The sequence below is a fragment of the Peromyscus californicus genome, unplaced genomic scaffold (genome assembly GCF_007827085.1).
Source record: "Peromyscus californicus insignis strain IS unplaced genomic scaffold, ASM782708v3 Scaffold_5__1_contigs__length_169319896, whole genome shotgun sequence".
Taxonomy (NCBI): domain Eukaryota; kingdom Metazoa; phylum Chordata; class Mammalia; order Rodentia; family Cricetidae; genus Peromyscus; species Peromyscus californicus.
In genome coordinates, this window is record NW_026294573.1 from 7,753,406 (window position 1) to 7,774,682 (window position 21,277).

Genomic DNA, 21,277 nt, shown 5'->3' on the forward strand with positions numbered 1-21,277 from the left:
GCCTTTACCTGTTGAGCCGTCTCGCTGGCCCTATATGTCTTTATTTATTTATTTATTTTAATACACACATGTGTGAGTGAGTGAGTGAGTGTGTGAGTGTGTGTGTGTGTGTGTGTGTGTGTGTGTGTGTGTGTGTGTGTGTGTGTGTGTGTGTAGGCCAGAGATAGTATTCTGGTGTTATCCTCAGGAATGCTGTTCACTGCCTTTGGGGCAGAACCTCTCACTGGCCTGGAGCTCACCAATTCAGCTTGACTAGCTGTCTAGTGAGCCCAAGACTACCCAGTGCTGGCATTAGAACTGTGTAACCCCTTGTCTGGCTTTTTTAAGCGGGGGGTGTTTCAAGACAGGGTTTCTCTGTGTAGTCCTGGATGTCCTGGAACTTGCTCTGTAGACCAGGCTGGCCTTGAACTCAGAACTCAGAGATCTGCCTGCCTCTGCCTCCCGAGTACATGTACCACCACTGCCCAGCCTTGGCCTGGCTTTTTACATGGACCCTAGGACTTAAACTCAGGTCCTCTTGCAAGGCAAGTGATCTACCAACTGAGGCACATGCCCAGGCCATCATGAATGGATTTTGTTTTGCAGCTGGCAATATAATAATGCCATACTGGACAGAAAATTCACACATACACACATATATATTGATTTTTTTTCACACAATATATTCTGATCACAGGTTCCTCTCTCCCTGCTCCTCCCAGATACTCCACCTCCCCACCCACCCAACTTCATGCCCTTTCTTTCTCTCTTACTTTAGAAAATAAACAGGCAAACAAACACAAAGAAGAAACAAGAAAAAACCCACAAGAAACACAGACACATACACATATACAAAAATGAAACCTATAAAAACACAAAATCGAAAACCGTACTATCCAAGCAAAAGACCGATAAGACAAAAAAAAATGCCCAAACAAAACAATATGTGATTTTAAAAAATCTACAAAAATATTATTGACTTTCTTTTCTGTTGGCTGTCTATTGCTGGGCATAGGACCTACCCATAAGTGTGGTTTGTATACCCAGTGAGACTCCGCTGGAGAAAGCTCATTTTTTCCTTTGTCAGAGGTTGTAAGTTGGAGATAGCTTCTTGGTTATGATGGTGCTCCTGTGCACATCCCTCTCTGGGTGCTGGACCCTGTCTAGCTTGGACCTGTGCAGGCCTTGCCCATGCCGTCACAAGCTCTGTGAGTTCATATGTGCATTAGTCCTCCTGTATCTGGAAAACACTATTTCCTAATTGGTCACGATCCCCTCTGGCTCCTCGAATCTCTCCACCTCCTCTTCCCCATAGTGCTTCATAAATTATAGCCATTCTTCTCTTGTATCCTGTTCTGTAACATTTGTATACAATACTGGAAAGCTTGTCTTTTAAAGTTTGTTCCATACTCCCACACCCAGAGATGTCCTATTACACACACACACAGACACACACACCCCTGTCCATTGATCAACTGTCCAACAAAAGCCTATGAGGTTTGGGGACTGCAATGGTGTATAAGACACATTAGTCCCTGGACACTCCCTGGTGGAGTTTGTCAGGTGCGCATCCGGCAGACATCAGATATCTGCCTGGCTGTCTGCTGGGGCCTCAGGCAGGCAGAGACAGCTCGCTCTGCCCAGCTTGTGACAGCTGCTGTTTAACATTGGCATCCTCTTGGGCGGGCCCTGTGGAGCCCAGTGGAGCCTGACCCAGAATAGGGCATGGCTTCTTCTGTCTGGGAGTGGGGGCTCTCAGAGGGGGCAGGTCAGTGAAGGAAGGCTTTCCGGGAGGTGACATGTCAAAAGGGTGCTGGAGGCTGACTTGGAGCTGACAGGCAGGAGGAAAAGCCTCTGGGAAAGAAGTTTTACGGCCGCTCCAGGCCAGGCCTCTGGAGCTTAATGAAAAGTCCAAAGACTGCTTTCCTTGTCTGTTGGCTCAGAGTTTAAGACTTAAGCCACCCTCACCACCGACCCACCCCACTCCCCCGCCTCCCCCCACGAGGCCCATCTGCTCTGCTTTCGCCAGGTAAGTCTTCTTTTGTCCAGTGAGGAGGGCATCATTGTTGAAGGGCAGATGCCTGAGTTGGAAGGCCTGTGCCAAGGACCAGAAGGACCACGTGGAGTCCCATCATGGCCGTGCTACTTCATCTGACCTCGGCTGGGACTTGGCCTCCTGCCCTTTGGGAGTTCACAGGGAGGTGATGTCTGCTCCAAGTGGAGATTGGTTCCTTCCCACTCCAGGGAGGCCTGGTGTATAGCTGAGGCTCCAAGGCACCAAAGAACTGAGACTCCTGTGACTATCCTGTTCTCGGTGTAGGGCCCTAGGGAACCCTGAGGCAGAGGACATGGCAAGCTGTATGCCTCCAAGCTGAAAAGGGGTTTGTTTTCCTCTGTGGCCCCTGCTTCCTGTGAGGTCTGGGGAATAGCTAAGAGTTCAAGCTCACTTGATGACACCAGCAGAGCCATGAGAAAGATTGGCATCTTGACTACCCCAGGTGGCCCAGAAAATGTTACAGACCATGCTCTGGCTCTTTGCCTCTGTGGGCACCTGGAGCTGTCCCCTTTGCCCCAGAGGGAAATTCCAGCCTTTCACTCAGGGCCTTGGGAATAGCTTCGTGGACTTCAGAGTCACATGTGATTGAAAATCGCTCTGCCTCTATCCTGCACTACACTGGGCAGATGGACATCTCTGAGCCTCGGTTTCTCCATGTGTAAAGTGAGTGTCACCCCTAAGCTGTAGGATGTAGCATGAATCTTCAGAGTTCTTATTAATAAAAACAAACCTGAGGCCAGTTATTGGGGTGAATGCTGGAAGATCAGAGAATCAGAACAAGCCACAGCTACCTCACCTTGCCAGTTCCTCAGCTGGTCTTGTTTCCTCAGACTGGAAGCCTCTGAGTCCTCATCCAGAATGAATCTCAGCTGAACTGTGCTGCTCGAAAGCCTGAAGCTTAACCAGCCAAATGCTTCTAGTTTCTGGTCCTCACACCTTATATACCTTTCTGCTTTCTACCACCACTCCATGGGATTAAAGGCTCGCTTTCTGGGATTAAAGGCGTGAGTCACCATGCTTGGCTGTATCCTTGAACACATGGATTTCTGCCTCTGGAATGCTAGGATTAAAGGCGTGTGCTACCACTGCCTATCCTCTATGTTTAATATTGTGGCTGGTCTGTTCTCTGACCCCAGATAAGTTTATTAGGGTGTACAATATTTCGGGGAACACAATACCACCACAGTAGGATGCGGCACCCATGGAGGGCACGTCACAACTCTTGACTGAGATGTTGGGTTTGCCCCTGGTACCTCCTGAGAAAGTCAGTCAAAGGGGCCAGCAAGGTGGCTGAGTGGGTGACAGTGTCGGGTGCCAAGCCCAGCGACCCAAGTTTGATCCCCTGGAACCCATAGAGTAGAAGGAAAGAACTGCCTTCTGCAAGTTGTCCTCTGAGCACCACGTGCATGCCATAGCATGAGTGTGTGTGTGTGTGTGTGTGTGTGTGTGTGTGTGTGTGTGTGTGTGTTAAATAAATCTAATAAAAAAATAAAGACAACAGAGCTGTGGGTGCTGGGGAGATGGCTATTGCCAATCAGGTAAACTGAGGCCTGGCTTTAGGAGCCTGTGTTCTGACAGTGCAGGATTTGCTGGCGGTTATCATTTTCATTCTCACAAGAACCCAATGAGAGAGAGATCAAATATAAGCCTTACTCAAAGGTTCAGCAAGGTTGACAAACTCACTCACAGCTGCACAGCAAACGGAAGGCCCGCCTGGACTCCCCCATGAGTGCTCAGAGCTGGTCAGATGCATGTGAGAGGGGCCACTGGCTGAGAAAAGTGCTCTGTCTTAGACCCCGAAGCTTGGAATCCAGAACGAAGAAGTAGTTAATGGTCAGCCAAGCTTGCAACCTCAGAAGGCCCCCGTCCAGGCATTGCCCCCAGGAGCCCAGAAGGGTTCCAGAGCGTATCAGGCTCCAGTCCCCAGACCTGTTTCTAGAAGCTTGGCGCTGGTGTTCAGGAGGCAGGGAGGAAGGCCAAGACCCTGGAGCTGCCCCAAGGAGGGGAGCAGTTTGGCCAGCGGGCCGGTGGGGCCAGGCTCCTTTGTTGCACACTGACGGGAGGTGCAGCCACCACACACTTCAGCTGCCAGCTCACTGCGGTCACTCAATCCATCACCCAGGGTGGGGGCGGCAGGCCCCCAGGCTCCTGGCGGCTAGGCCTGCAGTGTTGTTTTAGTCTGACTCGGGCTGTGAGATAAACGGGGCATGAACTGGCCCCTTGGCAGGGGGTCAGCCCCTTCTGCCCTCATTAAAGTGCCAATCAAAAAGAGGAATGGAGAAAGCTGGTGAGCTCAGCCTCTCCCCAAGGGGCAGGATCTGGGCTCCCTGAGAGAGAGCCAGCAGTGCGTTCCACCAGGCCAGGCAGGCCAGCAGCATGCATCTGGTTGCAACATTGCAGAGCTGAGGCTGGTCTGTTCTGCATGGGGGTGGGGTTTGGGGCCAGTCCTTCAAAGCAGGCAACACCCTGCCCTGGCCTGGTCTGAGGCTTACGACTGGGTATCTGCTGCTACTTGATAGCCATACTGGCAACATAGACCATCTGATTACCTCTTCTGAATCTCAAGGCACCTCCTGCCCCTTTTGCTAGTTGCTGGAGAGGCCATGGCCTTGTGGATAGGGAACCACGAGGGTGTGGAGTGGCCACGGGGCTCAAGCACATACTTGTGGCCATGCTGGGAAGGCTGGGTCCTCTGATATCCTGGAGAGGCTGAGCCTATCTCTCCTCTCCACATTGTCTGGTAGTCTCTCTCTGTCTTGAGTCCTATCCCCAGGGTAACCTGACAAGAGCTAGTACCTTCAGCTTCCAAAACATGAAAGTGGAAGGTGCTGAACCTAATGAAGACAGCGTTACCTCTATTCTGTCCCACAGAGAGTTCAGTGGCAGCCCAGATGCAGTATCCCTGAATGCCACACTGCAAAACCTTGTGTAGGGGGTGGGGGGCTAGCAGGAGGGGTTGGCACAAGCTTGATGCCTAGAGGTCACACAGGCAGAAGCTTCTGGGATGGAGGCTGGAGATAGGCATGCTGTATTACTTCTGTATCTCTCCCTCACAGTCCACCTGTTCTCCAGCTAAAGCCCACAATAAGCCATGTATTGAAGGGGAAAAAAGCAAAAAAGGAAGGAAGGAAGGAAGGAAGGAAGGAAGGAAGGAAGGAAGGAAGGAAGGAAGGAAGGAAGGAGGAGATGGCGGGTTGGGGTACTGGCTCAGCAGCTAAAGCACCTGCTGCACAAACAAGATGACCAGAGTTCAGATCCTCAGAACCCACTTAAATGTCAGGTGGGCATGGAGGGTCTGCCTGTAATTCCAGCCTCGGAAGAAAGACACAGGGGTTCCTGGGGAGCAAGCTGATTAGGGAGAGAGCCATATCTGCAAGCTCTGGGTTTGATAGAGAGACCCTGCCTCAAAGAATATAGTATAAAGCAACCTAGGAAGATTCCCAGTGTCAACCTCAGACCTCCCCCATGTAGGTGCACACACATGCACCCCCGACACGAACACCCACACCCAGCACCCCCCCCATGCATGCAAGTCACGCATACACATGAGAAAAAAATGGCGTGATTTTTAATTCCTTTTAAATACTAAGCAATGATGATAATTACTGCCATTGCTTGGGAATGTGTGATGTTTTCAAGCATTGTCTGAAGCAAATTGGCTGAAAGCCATGACAGCACACAGGCCCTCCAGGCTGCTCTGGGAGAATGGACTGTGGTGGGGGACAGCAGGTTTGGAACATGGCCCCTTTGCCTTCTCTTCCAGCCTGCTCTCTGCCGTGGCCATAGCTGAGCTCCATGATTCACCCCAGCTGTGGATGTGACTGGCCTCCACACACTGTATCAATGGGCCCCCAGGCCTCGATTCTTGTTAGTCTCAGCCAATGGGAGACGGTGGCGAAGGTCAGAGGGCATCAGGAGAGACAAGAATGTTTGCTTCTCAAGATGGCTAGCTCTAAGTGTCAACCTAGAGTCACCTGGGAGGAGTCTCAGTGAAAGACTTCTAGAACAGGTTGGACTGTGAATATTCTGTGGGGGATTGTCTTGATTATATTAATTGACATCAGAAGACCCAGCCTACCATGGATGGCACAATTAATTCCCTGGGTTTGGGCCCTGAACTGCGTAAATGTGAAGAAAGCTGAATACTAAGTGCTCACACATGCGTGCGCACACACACACACACACGCACACGCACACGCACATGCACACACACACACAATCCACCAGTCAAATGAGGAAACACTTTATAGAATGGGAGAAAATATTTGCCAACTATGAATCTGACCAAGCATTAGTCTCTAAAACATACAAAGAACAAAGAACACAAGAAAATAAATATCAAGGGGAAAAACCAGTTAAAAATAGGCCATGGAATTGATGCAACCACTATGGAAACCAGCCTGGAGGTTTCTCAAAGAGCTAAACTAGAACCCCCATAGGACCCAGCCATGATACTCCAGGGCAGGTATCCAAAAGACTCCAGTCTTCCTAGGGAGAGATTTACTCATCTATGTTCGTTACTGCTCTACTCACAATAGCTAGGAAACCGAGGTAGCCTAGATGTCTGCCAGCCAAGGAGTGGATAAACGAATAAACACATGGACTTTTAGTCATCTATAAAGAAAAACAAACTCTGTAGGGAAATAGATTGAACTGGAAAATATTATACTAGGTGAAGCAACTCAGGCCCAGAAAGACAAGTGTGGCATGTTCTTCCTTATATGTAGATCCTAGCTTGGATTTTTAGATTTTTGTGTTCATTTGGAGTAACTGTGAGTCCAGAAAGCAAGAAAGGGCCCATGAGAGGGAGAGGGAGGGAGAAGGGAGAGGGGATAGCAGAACACTTATGCCCTGAAGATAGCAGGGGTGTGGGATGGAATACTACGAGTTAATGGTTTACGCAGGGGTGCAAGAGAGAGGAGAGGGTGAATATAGGTTAATCAAAACTAAGGATATATGAAAAACCTCTATAGATATCCATACTTTGTAAACTAATTAAGATGTAATTTAAAAATAGTTGGCGTTTCACTATAGAGTTCCTGCACAGAGGAACAATGATTCCCAAAAAGACATAGGTTCTTAAATGAAAATATCAGTACAAGGTATGGGATAGATATCTCCCAAGCAGTTATTGGTCAGAGAGGCCCCAGAGCACCCACAACAACCTAGGCTATTATCACTGTTCTTGGTTGCCCACCACAACTAGATGGCAGAACCCTATTGCTGAAGACACCGCATTCTTTGCAGGTCATAGAGAAATCAAATTGGAATTGACTTTAAAAGTTTTTCCCTGCTGGCTAGCTCTTGAGGCTAGCTGGGAGAGAAAAGACATCAGTTGTGTCCCCAGCAGCCAATCCTTCATGCTACAGTACCGACCTGCAAGGAATGATGTGCCCACTGGTACAATAATGACATCAAGGTTATGGGTGAGGAAACATTAGCCCCCTTGAGCACGTGACTCTGGCAGGCCTTGTCCTTCTTCCCAATTCCCTCTACCTTGCTAAAAACCATTAGATAACGTTCCTGAAGCTAGCCCCCAAGGTCTATTCCCTTATTTGGCCACTTCCTCTTGGCTGTATTACCAAAATCCAGCCATCAGAAGCTCTTTTTGGCTCACCTAATTAACATGCCCAATTACAATTAAACACCTCATCCCAGCGTGAGGTTTCCCATTTTGCCTTTATAAACCGCCAGTTTCCTATGTACCATGTCTCTCTCCCCTCTACCCAGAGGCAGTCCTTCGTCCTTCTGTACCCCTTCCCTGTTCCCTTCCCCTTCTCCCTAGTCTCTACCTCCTGTGTTTGTCTCTGACTCTCTGCCCTCTCTCTCTGGGGCAAATAAATCTCCTTTGTGACGAGAACTTGGCTTTGGGGGTCCCGAACCAATACTTTTCTTTTCAATGGGTTTTTAGATTCAACTGAGGCCTGTTCCACAGGACAGAATTCATGTCTCTGTACTGTCGATCTGGTCAAAAGCCCATGGCTTAGGAGGTGACAGGCTCTGGGAGGGACGGGAGAAGCCACTACTGTTGTTTTGCTAAATGGACATGTTGTCAAACTGCCTATTACGTAGTTACGCCCATGCTCTTAGGTTAGTGCTGCCTTCAGCCTTGGCCAGAGAAGTTTCTCTCTGCAGTGGGCAGCAGTTCATGCAGAGACTCAGAACTGGCCAAAGTGCTGAGAACAAGTGTCTAGTGAGTGTTCAGCCCTAATACCTGTATTAATTCTGACTCCCAAGGCTCAGGGAGCACCATGACAAAGGGGATGAAAGAATGTCGGAACCGGAGGATGGGGAGGAGTGTTGTGGAAGCCTGTCTTCAGAACATGCCACGGCCCTTGCACTCATGACCTCACTGGAGCTGTGGTCACCTACACAAGACCAAGTCCATACGATCAGTCAACGTTCTAACAGGCAGGTGTCAATGGACTCAGCAGGTTATGAAGAGGGAAACCAGAGGATATAAAAGGAAGAGGGGGGCATGTTAGGGGTCCCAGTGGAGGGAAACAGAGGAGTTGGGGTATACAGCATCAAATGCATCATTTACATATATAGTAATCAAATAATTTAATAGAATAAAAGTATCCTATTAAAAAATACCCAAGTGTGCTGACACATGCCTTTAGTCCCAGCACTTGGGGAGCTAGAGGCAGGTAGATGTCTCTGAGTTCAAGACCAGCCAAAGCTACACAGCGAAACAGTGTCTGACCAAGAACAAAATAAATAACAATGTTTCAAAAACCCACAAAATAGTAAATAAAATGTTAAATAAGAATATTTTTTCTAATTTCCAAAATTTCATGGATATACCCCACACATGTGTGGAGGTCAGAGGACAATTTGTGGGAGTCAATTCTCTGCTTTCACCATGTGGGTCATCAGGCTTGGTGACTGTTAGGGTCTGAGAGAAGCCCCCCCAAAAGACCAACAGTCACGTATGCAATTTAACAGGAGCATTTATTTCCAGCATGTTGGGGTGGCAAATAGGGACCTGAAGGGAGGTCTCAAGCTCCTTTTAAGCAGAGTTAGGGGAATTCCAGGGAGGAGGGATTAATCTGGTGCTGATTGGTGGAGGAAAGAGTAGTCTGGGGGCTGATTGGTGGGAGGCTGTAGTGGTTAGGGGCCCATTGGTGTGTGTGTGGGGTTAGTGTCTAGGGGCTTGTTGAAGAGAGGGTAGGGAAAGCTATCTTTAGCAAGCAGAAGTCTGGGGGACATCCGCTGAGCCAGCAGAAGGAGCTTCAGGCGCCTGCTGAGTCAGCAGAAGAGGTTTGGGGTGCCTGCTGAGTCAGCAGGAGGCTGGGGGGCACCTGTTGATTGGTTGCCCCTAAGCTGTGGTTTGCCTGAGAATTGCTTGCTCAGCTCCAGCCCATTCTAGTGAACTGAAACTAAGGCCTGGCCTGCATCAGGGCTGCCAGGGGAGCCTGTAATGGCCCTGGTTTGGCCACCCAGTCCTCTCAGTGACAAGTGCCTCTGTGGGTCATCTTACTGCCTTCGAGGATGCTTCATTTGGAGTTACAGAGGAAAGAAAATGGAACAAAAGAAACACTGAAAGAGATACTGGTCCTTTTCCCAAGTGGATGGAAGGTATCAACCCACAGACTCAAAAGCTCAGCACATCCTAAGTAGGCTAAGTACAAGAAACTACACCTAAGCCATTACAGGCAAACTGCTAAAAATCAGAGATAAAGTAGACATTCTTAAAATTCAGCCCGACAGGCTTGGGGAGCTGGCTCAGTTAGTGCCTGGCACACGAGCATGGAGACCTGAGTTCTAATTCTCTGCACTCTGTCAAACAGCTGGGCATGGCAGAGCTGCTACAATTCCAGTGCTGCAAGTGGAGACAGGAGACCCCTGGGGCTTGCAGCCAGACACTCTAGACAAATTATCAAGCTCCAGGGTCTGCAAGAGACTCTGCTTCCAAACCTAAGGTGACTTGTCACTGAGAAAGACACCTAGACCTAAGCTACGTACCAGACCCTGCAGTTTTTTGTTTGTTTGTTTGTTTGTTTTTTGTTACACAGAAAAGCTGACCAAAGCTGGGTACTTATACAGAAAGATGGCTTAAATTGAGCTCATGTTTTGGAAGCCAATAGTCCAAAATCAGTGGCCAATTGTTTTGGCCTTCGATGAGATGCTAGTAGAGGATAAGATCATGGTAGGAATAGGTGAAAGGGAGGAACCACATCAGACAGGAAACCACAGGGTGATTCAGGGCTCAGGCTGTGCCTCACGGAGCAACTTGCGTTTGTATTTTGTTTTACCTTATGTCATTTTATCTGAGATAGCACCTCACCAAGCAGCCCAGGTTTGAATGTCTTTTTACAATGAGAGATGTGCTGCAGAGACTTAAAACTGGCTGTATTCATCACTTTTCTGTTTGCTGTGATAAAACATCATGACCAAAAGCAACTAACAAAGGAAATAGTTTATTCTAGCTTGTGGGAGAGTCTGTGATGGCTAGGGCATCATGGAGGCTGGGGGCTGGAGCAGGAAGCTGAGATCACATCTACACACAGGAAGCATGGAGGCTGGGGGCTGGAGCAGGAAGCTGAGATCACATCTACACACAGGAAGCAGAGGAAGCAGGGTGAAGCTATAAACTCTCAAAGACCAACCCCAATGACATACTTCCTCAACAAGGCTCCACCACCTCAAGGTTCCTTTACCTCCCCAAACAGTGCTGCCAAGTGGGACCAAGTACTCAGATACATGAGCCTATGGAGGACATCTCTCATTCAAACCACAGTGGTCAAGAGACCGAGTGACTACTGCTGTAGCATAGTGGCCCACTGGGAAAGAATCAAGCCTCTATGAGGCTCAAAGAGCATGGCAGAAAGGAGCATAAAAAATGTGAGAGAGAGAGGAAGAAGTGGAATGTTGTGTGGTTATTTCCACCTAATTGAAACAGTCTCTCCTGGAGGGGAGGCTCATTAAGGTTCAGAAAGTAAATACAACTCACAAGCTCTAGGAATCTCCTGAAACTTACAAGACTCACACCACTCCCTACCCAAGGTTATGTAAGCAATAACAATTGCTCTGGCAAGGAGAATCTTCAGCCAGGTGAGCTATCCTCAAGTTGTCCAGTGATGCAGCCTTTAAGGGTTGTTATTCACACTGGGGTGGGCTTTTGATGATGCAGCTGCTTGAGTCATCTTCTGTAAGTAACTCTCATGCATGCACCTGTAAATCATCCCAGCAAACTCACTAGTGCACTAAGCCAGACTTGGGTGGAATTGTTTCTTTGGTGTGCTCTATCTGGGGTAAACAGACATTTGTTCCTGTCTCCCCACAAAAAGTCATGTAACACTCAGGCTGCCTTCAAATCTGTGATCCTCCTGCCTCAGGGATTGCAGGTATGTAGCACCACACCTGGCCACAACTACAACTTGCACTTGCAATGCCTAAGTCAGTGGTGGCAACTAGAATATGTTAACCCCTTCTGGGGGCATACCTCAACCCAACAACTTCTCAGCAGGCCCTGCTCTTAAAGGTCCCACCATTTGCCACCATCACCTTGAAGATCAAGCCTCCAACACACAAACACTTGGGAAACAAACCACAGTGGAGCCATAGCAAACCACTTAGATTCTCATTTCTTCCCAGTTAGCACAGATTAAAGAAAGATTAACACATGACCTTGGTAAAAGTGCGAGGAAACACACTGCCCTTCTTTCTGGTGGCCATATAATTGTTAAACTCTATGGAAAGCAATTTGTCAGCATTTATGAAAACTGCAAACAGGTAGAGAGAGAACAAATCCCCTTTTAGGACTCTGGGCATGTTGCAAAATCAGACCTGTACAAGGTGATTCACTGCAGCTTTGTTTGCAATAACAAGAAGCCTGGAAAGAATCTGAGTGATCACCAGTAGGGCACTGGTAAAGTAAATACTCCACATGCAATGGAAATCCTACCATGATCCAAGAAAAACAGAACACGGTTTATGTGTGGATATAGAGTGATTTCTAAGACACATCAGTAATGAAAATGCAAGGGAGAAGTAAACTACATTTTTGTCATAAAAATAAAAAGGGCAGAGGATATATAGATATGCATGTATTTGCGGAAACATATATTACTTATAAGTGTGTACATGTGCATGTGTCTGGAAAAATACACAGAAGATCAGGGAGGGGAACTTTGACGACTGGATGACAGGAGTGGGAGGCAGGAAGAAGATAAAGCAACCATAAACAAAAGCAAACACAGACGGCAAGAGACACTTTGTAACAAAAGATCTCAATGTAGCCAACTTCCTGTGCTCTTTCTGGATGTCACACCTCATCTTCTAGAGAGGGAGAGATGTTTAGGAAGTACAAAGAGAAAATCCAGAGGGAATTTAAAACCCCAAAGTAGAGTGTTCACCAAGCTAAAGAGGCAAGATAAGAATTAGGGCTAAGTCTACCAATCACTTTGGCTTAGGAAGTGGAATCACTCATGGAAGGCAGTTTATAAAAGAATGAATGAATCACTCTGTTTTCAGTGGGGTTTGTGTGTGTGTGTGTGTGTGTGTGTGTGTGTGTGTGTGTGTGTGTGTGTGTGTTCAAAAAAAAAAAACTTATTAACTAGAGCCTGGAGAGATGGCTCAGTGGTTAAGAGTACTGGCTGCTTTTCCAGAGGACTCGGGTTCTGTTCTCAGCACCCACATGGCAGCTCACAGCTGTCTGTAAGTCTAACTCCAGGGGATCCAACACTGTCTTCTGGCCTCTGTGGACACTGCACACATATGGTTATATACACATACGCAGGTAAAGCAGCCATACACACAACATTTTTAGAAATTAAAAAAAACTTATAAACTATTATACTAAGGTACTAATAGACACAGGCATTCTCTCCTCATTTGTGTGAGCTCTGTTGTTATGATTCCTGGACGAGCTTATGTTCAAAACAGGAGCTGCTAAGCACTGATGGAGTTGGATGCCTTCTTTCTCCTACAACCTCGGCATTTATGACCAGAATGGATGCTATCTTCCAATATAAACTGACTAAGCGTTTTACCTCCTAATGCTTATTGTGAAGCACCTTGACAGCCAGGCAAAGGTGACCACTGAGGCCTCCTGCCAACCTCTCCTGCCTGCCTGCTCTCTGTGTATGTGTGTCCACGTGCACTTTTCCTGACTCTGTGACCAGGACTGTAACCACCCTGGGCAGCCGGCCAGGGCCTTGGTTCTGTTTGCAGAGTTGCCTAATCTTGCTCGTGTTTAGCAAACAAAGCCAGGCTCTTAGAGCACAAACAGCACAGGACCCTCTGGCCTCTTCTGACCCGCAAAGGTCTGTCTCCAAGCACCCAGAAAATGCTCTCAAATTTAGCTTTCTTGAAGGTGAACAGGAACCTTCAAAGGAGACAGGACAGGACCAGAAATCCAACTTTGAGAATACAGATCACTGCTAGTAGACCTGGCTGGCTCAGTGGAATGAGAGGAGATGTCTGTATGCCATCCTGCCCCTTCTCTTCTGAAGCCAGTACTTCCCAGCAGTGTGGAGTCCATGACCTAAGGGTCATCCTCCCGGTGAGTCTGTCCTCTGTCTCCACAGTCCCTTACCCTTAGCCTCTGTGCATCTGTAGAGATACAGAACTAAACAGACCTGTCATTTCCCCAGCCTGAGGTTGAATATCTCAGAACATCTGTCCTTGGCCCATCAAGAAGCTTCCCCAGGGCCAAGGCTGTACAAAGGTGTGAATCTCTATGGTCTTCAGGACAAGTGAGGGATCCTGGCAGGTCTGGGGCAGAGATGTTCTCAGCCCCACTACTGCCTTGGCGTTTGGCTCCGTTCGGTCCTAGGAAAGACGTCTTACTCTTTGGTACCTCTTCTGGGAGCCTTGGAGGTCCAGCCTTGAGAAGACAGAACATATTTTGGATCTTCACAGGGTAATGTCTCCATGGAGAAGTCACACAGGGCCACAGTCTTGGACCACAACTGCTTCTCTCCACTGGGCAAGCAACAGGTGAAGAAGAACTGGTCGACAAGAACAAGGGAGTTTCCTAGGCCAGGTTCCCCATGTCAAGTCCCAGGCCATACATTCCCTCAAAGTCCTGAATCCAGATGCCTCAAAAAACATCTTATACAAGCAGGTGTGGTGTATCGAGTACCTGCAATCCCAGCTCTCAGGCAGCTGAAACAGAAGGATTGGGAGTTCAGCCCTAGCCAGGGCTACCCTGTCTCAAAAACAAACAAACGAAACAGCTTCAGTAGGCTAGGAGAGGTAGTATACACCTGCATGCAGGAGGCTGAGGCGGAAGAGCAGAGAGTTCAAAGCCAGCCTAGGCTACATAACATGTTCAAGGTCTGATTGAGCAACGTGAGACCCTGCCAACCTTCCACACACACACCAAAGGGGGAAAACAGTAAGTGACAATGAACAGACCACGGTGTCATTGTGGCTGCCGCTAATTCTCAAGAGCACCAGAATGTGCCTGGTGTGACAACCTTTGAAGATTTGACACAAAATGAGAATGTAAACAAGCCTATTGATAATCTATACATTGATTTCACATGAAGTGATCCTGTTTTGTATATGTTACAGTCAATGTATCGTTAGAATTAATTTCCTGCCAGGCCTGGTAGTGCACACTTGTCATCTCAGGAGGGTGAGGCAGGAAGATCATGACTCTGAAGCCGCCCTGAGCTACATAGCAGGACTTGTCTGAAAACCACGGCTAAGATCTGGAGCCAGCCTTTTAACAGAGGAACTGATGAAGAAAGTGAGCGCCAGATACACGGCTGCCTTTTTAAGCCATAAAGAAGTACAAAGGTAGGTTCTTTGCAGGAAAACGGTGCAACTGGAGAGTTCAGATGGAGTGAATCAAGTCAGTCCCAGAAAGTAAACATACGTGTGTGTGTGTGTGTGTGTGTGTGTGTGTGTGTGTGTCCATCAGTCCATGTGTGCATGTGTTTGTGTCTGTGTGTGTGTGTCTGTGTCCATCGGTCCACGTGTGCATGTATATGTGTGTGTGTGTCTGTGTCCATCGGTCCACGTGTGCATGTGTATATGTGTGTGTGTATGTGTGTGTGTGTGTGTCTGTGTCCATTGGTCCATGTGTGCATGTGTATGTGTGTGTGTGTGTGTGGTGGGGGTTATACACCATATTATTCATGTGGAAGTCAGAGGACAAGTTTGTGGAGTTTATTCTCTGCTTCTGCCTTTATGTGGACTGAACCTAGGTCATCAGGCTTGGGCAGCAAATGCCTTTACCTGCTGAGCCATCTCACAGCCCCGTGTTCTACATTTTATAGACAGACATAAAATCATATGTGCAGATGACATGGAAGTAAAGTAAAAATGTCTAGGGGAACAGAGGAGACTGATGGGGGGAGGGGCGGGCGTGGGATTGTTCTCAAGCCCATTGTATACATGATTAGAGACAGTCTTATGTAATTCATTTAATAAAATTGAAAATCTCAATTTCTTTTCCTGCTTTTAAAATGAGGCTCCTGAAAGGCTTGAAGTTCCACAGGTGACCTTGACAAAGGGGGTTCAGGTAAAGCTGCCAAAGAGGGGGCCCCGCAAATGCAGCATGGTTTCGGCTCTTCCCTGACCTACAGTCCAGCCTTCCCCCTGCCACCAGCCTCACGGGCCCCAGGTCCTCCGACTTTTGAAGAGTGCAGTCAGTGACCTTCCAAAGACATCCATCCCAGCCTTCCACCGGCCTCCACTTCCCACAGCTGCCTCAGCCAAGGAGGCCCAAGGTTTAGAACACAGTCTGTCCCATAATGGAGCTAGCTCATGGCTCTGCTTCGTCTTGAACCTTCCAGGTTCCCATTCCTCCCAATTAAGTGCTGGAGGTACCACCTAACAAATGGAGACCATGGGACACAGGAGCACTGGACACAGGCACGCCCCAGAGCAGCAGGGCTCCAGCACAGCACCCAGGAGTTCACTTCTCTCTCCCTCTCCTTCTCCTTAGCTCCTCTGTCTCCCTCCTTTACTGGAAGCCTTCACAACTCCCTGCTGTTTTAAAGACACCTGATAGGAAACCAAACCAAACCACCCATTCTCTCATAGAGTTAAATTTTAGAGGCAGGGACCTGCCTGCTTCCCCAACTTAACCTTTGGAACCCATTTCAAAACCAGACTGGCTTCTGGCCAGGGCTCCCAGAACCTTCAGGCAGCAGGTCACCTATGGCCTAGTTTCCTAATCCTGTCCGGTCTTGCACAAGCTGACCTCAGGGTGGGTGGAGCAGGCACCCTGCCCTTTCCAAAGGTGCCCATGCTCTCTTCCTGGGGACCTTTCTTGTTTCCAGGGCTCTGGCCTCGGCCCTCTGCTCTCTTGCTGCACTGTCCTCCATGTCTGACTGTTCACTCAGTTCTCGGAGAGACTCCAGGCCTCTGGTCCTTGGGTATTCTGTAGGGCCTCACGTTCAAGGTGTCCAGAACATACCTCATGACTCTCCCTACCACTGCTCTTCCTGTCAGAAGTGACCTAAACAAACCTTTGAACAGTCCAGGGGTTTCTATGATGTCCCTGTGACATGGCCCTCTTTACCCCCCAGCTTGTCCTGTGTCTGTTTGTCCCTCTGGGGCAAGACCTCCCTCCCGCTGGCCCCTGGCAGCCCCAGGCTGACACCTGACAATTATGGAAGAAAGGACCACAGTTCCACTCTGGAATGATCTATGTCTCCAAGAATGGGAGCACATGGATGGGCCAGACCCGGGTCTGTAACTACTCTAGAAACTGCCCGGTCTTTGCCATACAGGAGTAACTGCCAGGAGAGCAGGTGGCTGAATGCCAGGACTGGGGCATGCTTAGGCTGTCAGACAGAGGCCACAAAATGGTGAGAGATGGGATCCCATGAAGAAAAAAGAAAAGGACAGTTCCAGAAGAAGGGAGAATCGAGCGTGGCCCGGCAAGCACAGCAGATACCCACCTTTGTCTCCAAAGCTTCTTCACACTCTTTGCCCTTCCTCTCCCAGTCACACACTCTTAAAGCACTGGGCTGACTTCTACCCCAAATGTCTTTTCTGTTTTACGAGTGTAAGCTCACCCTCCCGTCCCTTGTCCCCGCTATTTCCACAGATCCCCCTGTTGCTAACCCTCTTCCCACATCTTTCACATGACCGACTTGGTTGTCTTTGGGAAGCTCAGATCGGCTAGCTCCCGCCTTTCACCTGGCACCGTGGCGAGACGGACGGACGGTGTGGGCGTCAGGAATTCCTTCTGATGGCTGAGGAGTACTGCAATGGTTTGTCATCTTGTGGCTTGTTTACCCCTTCCCAGTGATGGACATGTGATTTGTTTCCAGTTTGAGGCTATTGTGGGTGAATATTTATATATGTATCTCTGTGAGGACATGTTTTCCTTCCTCTTGAGTAGATGCCAAGGAGCAGGACTAAATGGGTCACAAGGTGAGTACATGTCTAACACTGAAAAACTGCCAAGTTGTTTTCCAGGGCAACTTTACATCCCCACCAGCAATGGATGGGAATTCCAGGTACTCCACACCCTTGCCAACACTTGTTATTGTCTAATGTTTTCATGTTAATCATTCTACAGATACTGCAGTGTTTGTGATTTAAATTTGCATTTCCTTGAGTGACATTGGCTGTCTTTCAGAAACCACTGGCTGTTTGTTTAATTCTTCTGAAAGTTTACTTGTATCTATTTATTTGGGGGACATGCATGTGTCACTGTGTGTAGATCAGAGAGGATACTTGAGAGAGTTAGTTCTCTCCTTCCATTATGTAGGTCCAGGGATGAAATTCAGGTCATTGGGCTTGGCAGCAACTGCCTTTACCTGCTGAATTATCTCATTGTAAGTTGCATTTGGGCTGGAGGGATGGATGGCTCAGTGGTTAAGAGCACGTGTTGTTCTTACAGAGGATCTGAGTTCAGTTTTCAGCATCCACGTCAGGCAATTCACAACTTCTGTAACTCCAGCTGCAGGGGACCTGATCCCCTCTTCTGGCCTCCGTGGGCACCCAAACAAGTGGCATACACTCAAACACACACACACACACACACACACACACACACACACAAATAAAAATTTAAAAGTAAATAAATCAGCCAGGCGGTGGTGGTGCACGCCTTTAATCCCAGCACTCAAGAGGCAGAGCCAGGCAAATCTCTGAGTTTGAGGCCAGACTGGTCTATAGAGCAAGATCCAGGACAGGCGTCAAGCTACACAGAGAAACCCTGTCTCGAAAAACCAAAATAAATAAATAAGTAAGCCTGTATGTCTGAAATGAAAGCTAAATTTTGTGAAGATATTTTACACTTCCCAAGTCTTTAGTTTTCTTTTCTTATAAAGCCTTTGTCTTGTTTTGGCATCAGATTGAAATGAGTTGAAGTGTCTTCTCTCTACTCTCTGAATCCATAAAGAACTGATACTAATTTGTCCCCAAATGTTTGACAGAATTCACAAGTGGAGCCTGCTTGTCCTGGACTTCATGGGGAGGTTTTAAATTAATTATAAAATAAATTAATTGTAAATTTAATTTCTTTGATATAGAGCTATTCAGGTTTTCTATTTCTCTTTCTATTAGTTTTTGTAATTTGTGTCTTTGAAAAAAGGTTTCTATTTATTTAAGCTGTTAGATTTTTTCACTTGTTTATTTTGTATGCATACATATGTATATAAGAACACACATGTACGAATGTACAAATGTGGAGGTCAGAGGAAAACTTACGGGAATCAGTTCTCCACTTCCACCATATGGGTTCCAAGACTGAATTTAGGTCATCAGGCTTTGGCGACAGATACCTTTAGCTGTTGAGTCACCTTGTTGGCCCCGAACTTTTAAAATATATAATCATGTCAGTAAAAAACCCTAAGTATTATAAAATAGACATAACTAATTCTTTTGTGAACTTTAAATGTATTTTAAAGAACTTAATGCTTTTGTTTGCTTTTTGAGACGGGGTTTCTCTGTGTAGCCTTGGCTGTCCTAGAACTCACTCTGTAGACTGCCTGGCCTTGAACTCACAGAGATCTACCTGCCTCTGCCTCCCAAGTGCTGGGATTAAAAGCGTGTGCTATCACTGCCTGGCACTACTTGATGATTTAGTTTGTTAATTCACAGGTTTGCTGGGATTCTGCAGTAACTTGTAAGCAGATGTAATACAGTCACACATCTGGAAAAGGTACTATAAGAATCCCAGCAATTAGGAGGTGAGGTACACTGTCTGAAAAGGAACCTGTAGCCTGGAGCATATGAGCATTGAATTTTAAAAATCTGTGACTTAAAAAAGGGCTCTACTAAAACTGCATTACAAAACTGGGAAAGAAACTGAATGGAAAGTAAAAAATCTAGCGATAATTCTCAAGAATTGTGGCAGAAAAAGTGCTGGACAGAAGTTTAGTGTCCTTGAGAAGGTAGAGTCCTCAAGGTGGGAGGGTTTTCAGATGCTGGCACTGGGAGCCTGAAAGACATTCCAACTGTCCAGAGTCAGTTCTCAAAAGGCTGGTAAAGGAGGAGATGTTTGTCACAGAGAGCCGGAAAACAGCAAATCTGAGAAGAAAAGGTTCCGCTGACAGGCCGGGAGCCTTTGCCATCGGTCCTGATGCTAACGGAGGAGCGTGTGCACAGACAGCAGTGGAAGTGACCCCCTCGTGAATGGAAGGGTTCAGATGAGGCGGGCTTGGTGCTGGCAAAGGAGCCAGCTATGAAACAGCCTCAGACTGTAATGGTTGACTTCACACACTCATACAGAACATACAGCTTAGGAATTGTCTACAACGTACATACGCTTACACACACACGCACACACACACACAGTCACACACACACATTAGACACATACACAGACACACATACACAGACACACACAGTTAGACACACAAGCACACACAGACACACACACAGACACACAGTCACATGCACAGACACACACACAGACACATACACATACAGACACAAACAGTCACACACACAGATGTACATATAGACTCACATGCATACACACACAGGAATTTCAGCTATTACTAAATTATACCATGTTCTAGTTAGCTTTGACTATTAACTTGATACAGCCTAGGGTCACCAGAGTATCTCAGTTGAGGGATTGCCCAGATCATGTTGGCCTGTGGATACACTGGTGGGGAATTGTCTTGACTGTTAATCGGTGTAGGAGGGCAGAGCCCACTGTGGGCAGAACCATTCCCTGGGCAGGTGGTTCTGAACTGTGCAAGAAAGGTAAATAAGCACGAGCCCGTGAGTGAGCTAGCAAGCAGCATCCTCCACAGTTCCTGCTGTACTTCACTGGCTTTGAGTGAATTCCTTGGTCAGAGGCAATGCTGCATGGAATAGCAAGCAGGGTCGCCTTCAGGTTCCTGCCCTGATTTCCCTCAGTAGTGACTGCGACCTAGAAGTGCAAGACAAACAACCCTTTCCTAACCTACGGTGCTTTTAGTCAGTGGTTTATCATAGAAACAGAATGAAACTGGAACATACTACTAATGTAGCTTACTTCTTTCTCTCCCTCCCTCCCTCCCTCCCTCCTTCCCTTGCCTCCTTCCTTCCTTCCTTCCTTCCTTCCTTCCTTCCTTCCTTCCTTCCTTCCCTCCATTGTGATATGGTTTGCTATGGAGTCTAAGCTGGCCTTGAATTTTCAGTCATTTTGCCTCAATCTCCAAAGTGACAGGACTACAAGTACGTCACCCTGTACTTTATCTTTTCCGTAGTTCAGGCATGAACTACAATTTGCATTTACAAAACGAAGCAATGCTGCATCCTGGCCTGCATTGCTTCAGTGTCAAACACCTTTAACCAGAACAGACTGCAAGTGGCCACACAGGAGGGTGGAATCAGAAAAGCATCCATTCTTCTTTTGAACCATCGTCTGCCATGTTTTATGAGTCTGGTTAAATGCAGGAATATACTGGAAATGAGGGCTAGAGTTTTCCCCACTCCTTTTAATTATCATATATGAATTATACATAATAATGGGTTTCGTTGTGACATGTCATTCACGTATATATTGTATTTTGATCATGTGCACCCCATTACCCTCTGTTGTCTCCCCTCACTCCTGCTTATCCCTTCCTCTTTCCATCTAGTCTCCCTTCTACTTTCTTGTCTTTTTCTTCTCTTTTTTGAGCCACTGAGTTTCATCAGGGTTGCATACAGGACATCTTAGCAGTGAACACACCACTGGAGAAACGTCTCCCCTCCTTCAGCAACCATTAACAGCACGAGCTCCTTATGGAGAGCCCAGGATCAGGAGCCTTTCCCGAGGGCTGGAGGTTGAGTTGCACCCTGAGAGTCTGTGAGAAACCCTTGGCCCTGAGATCTCTTGTGTGA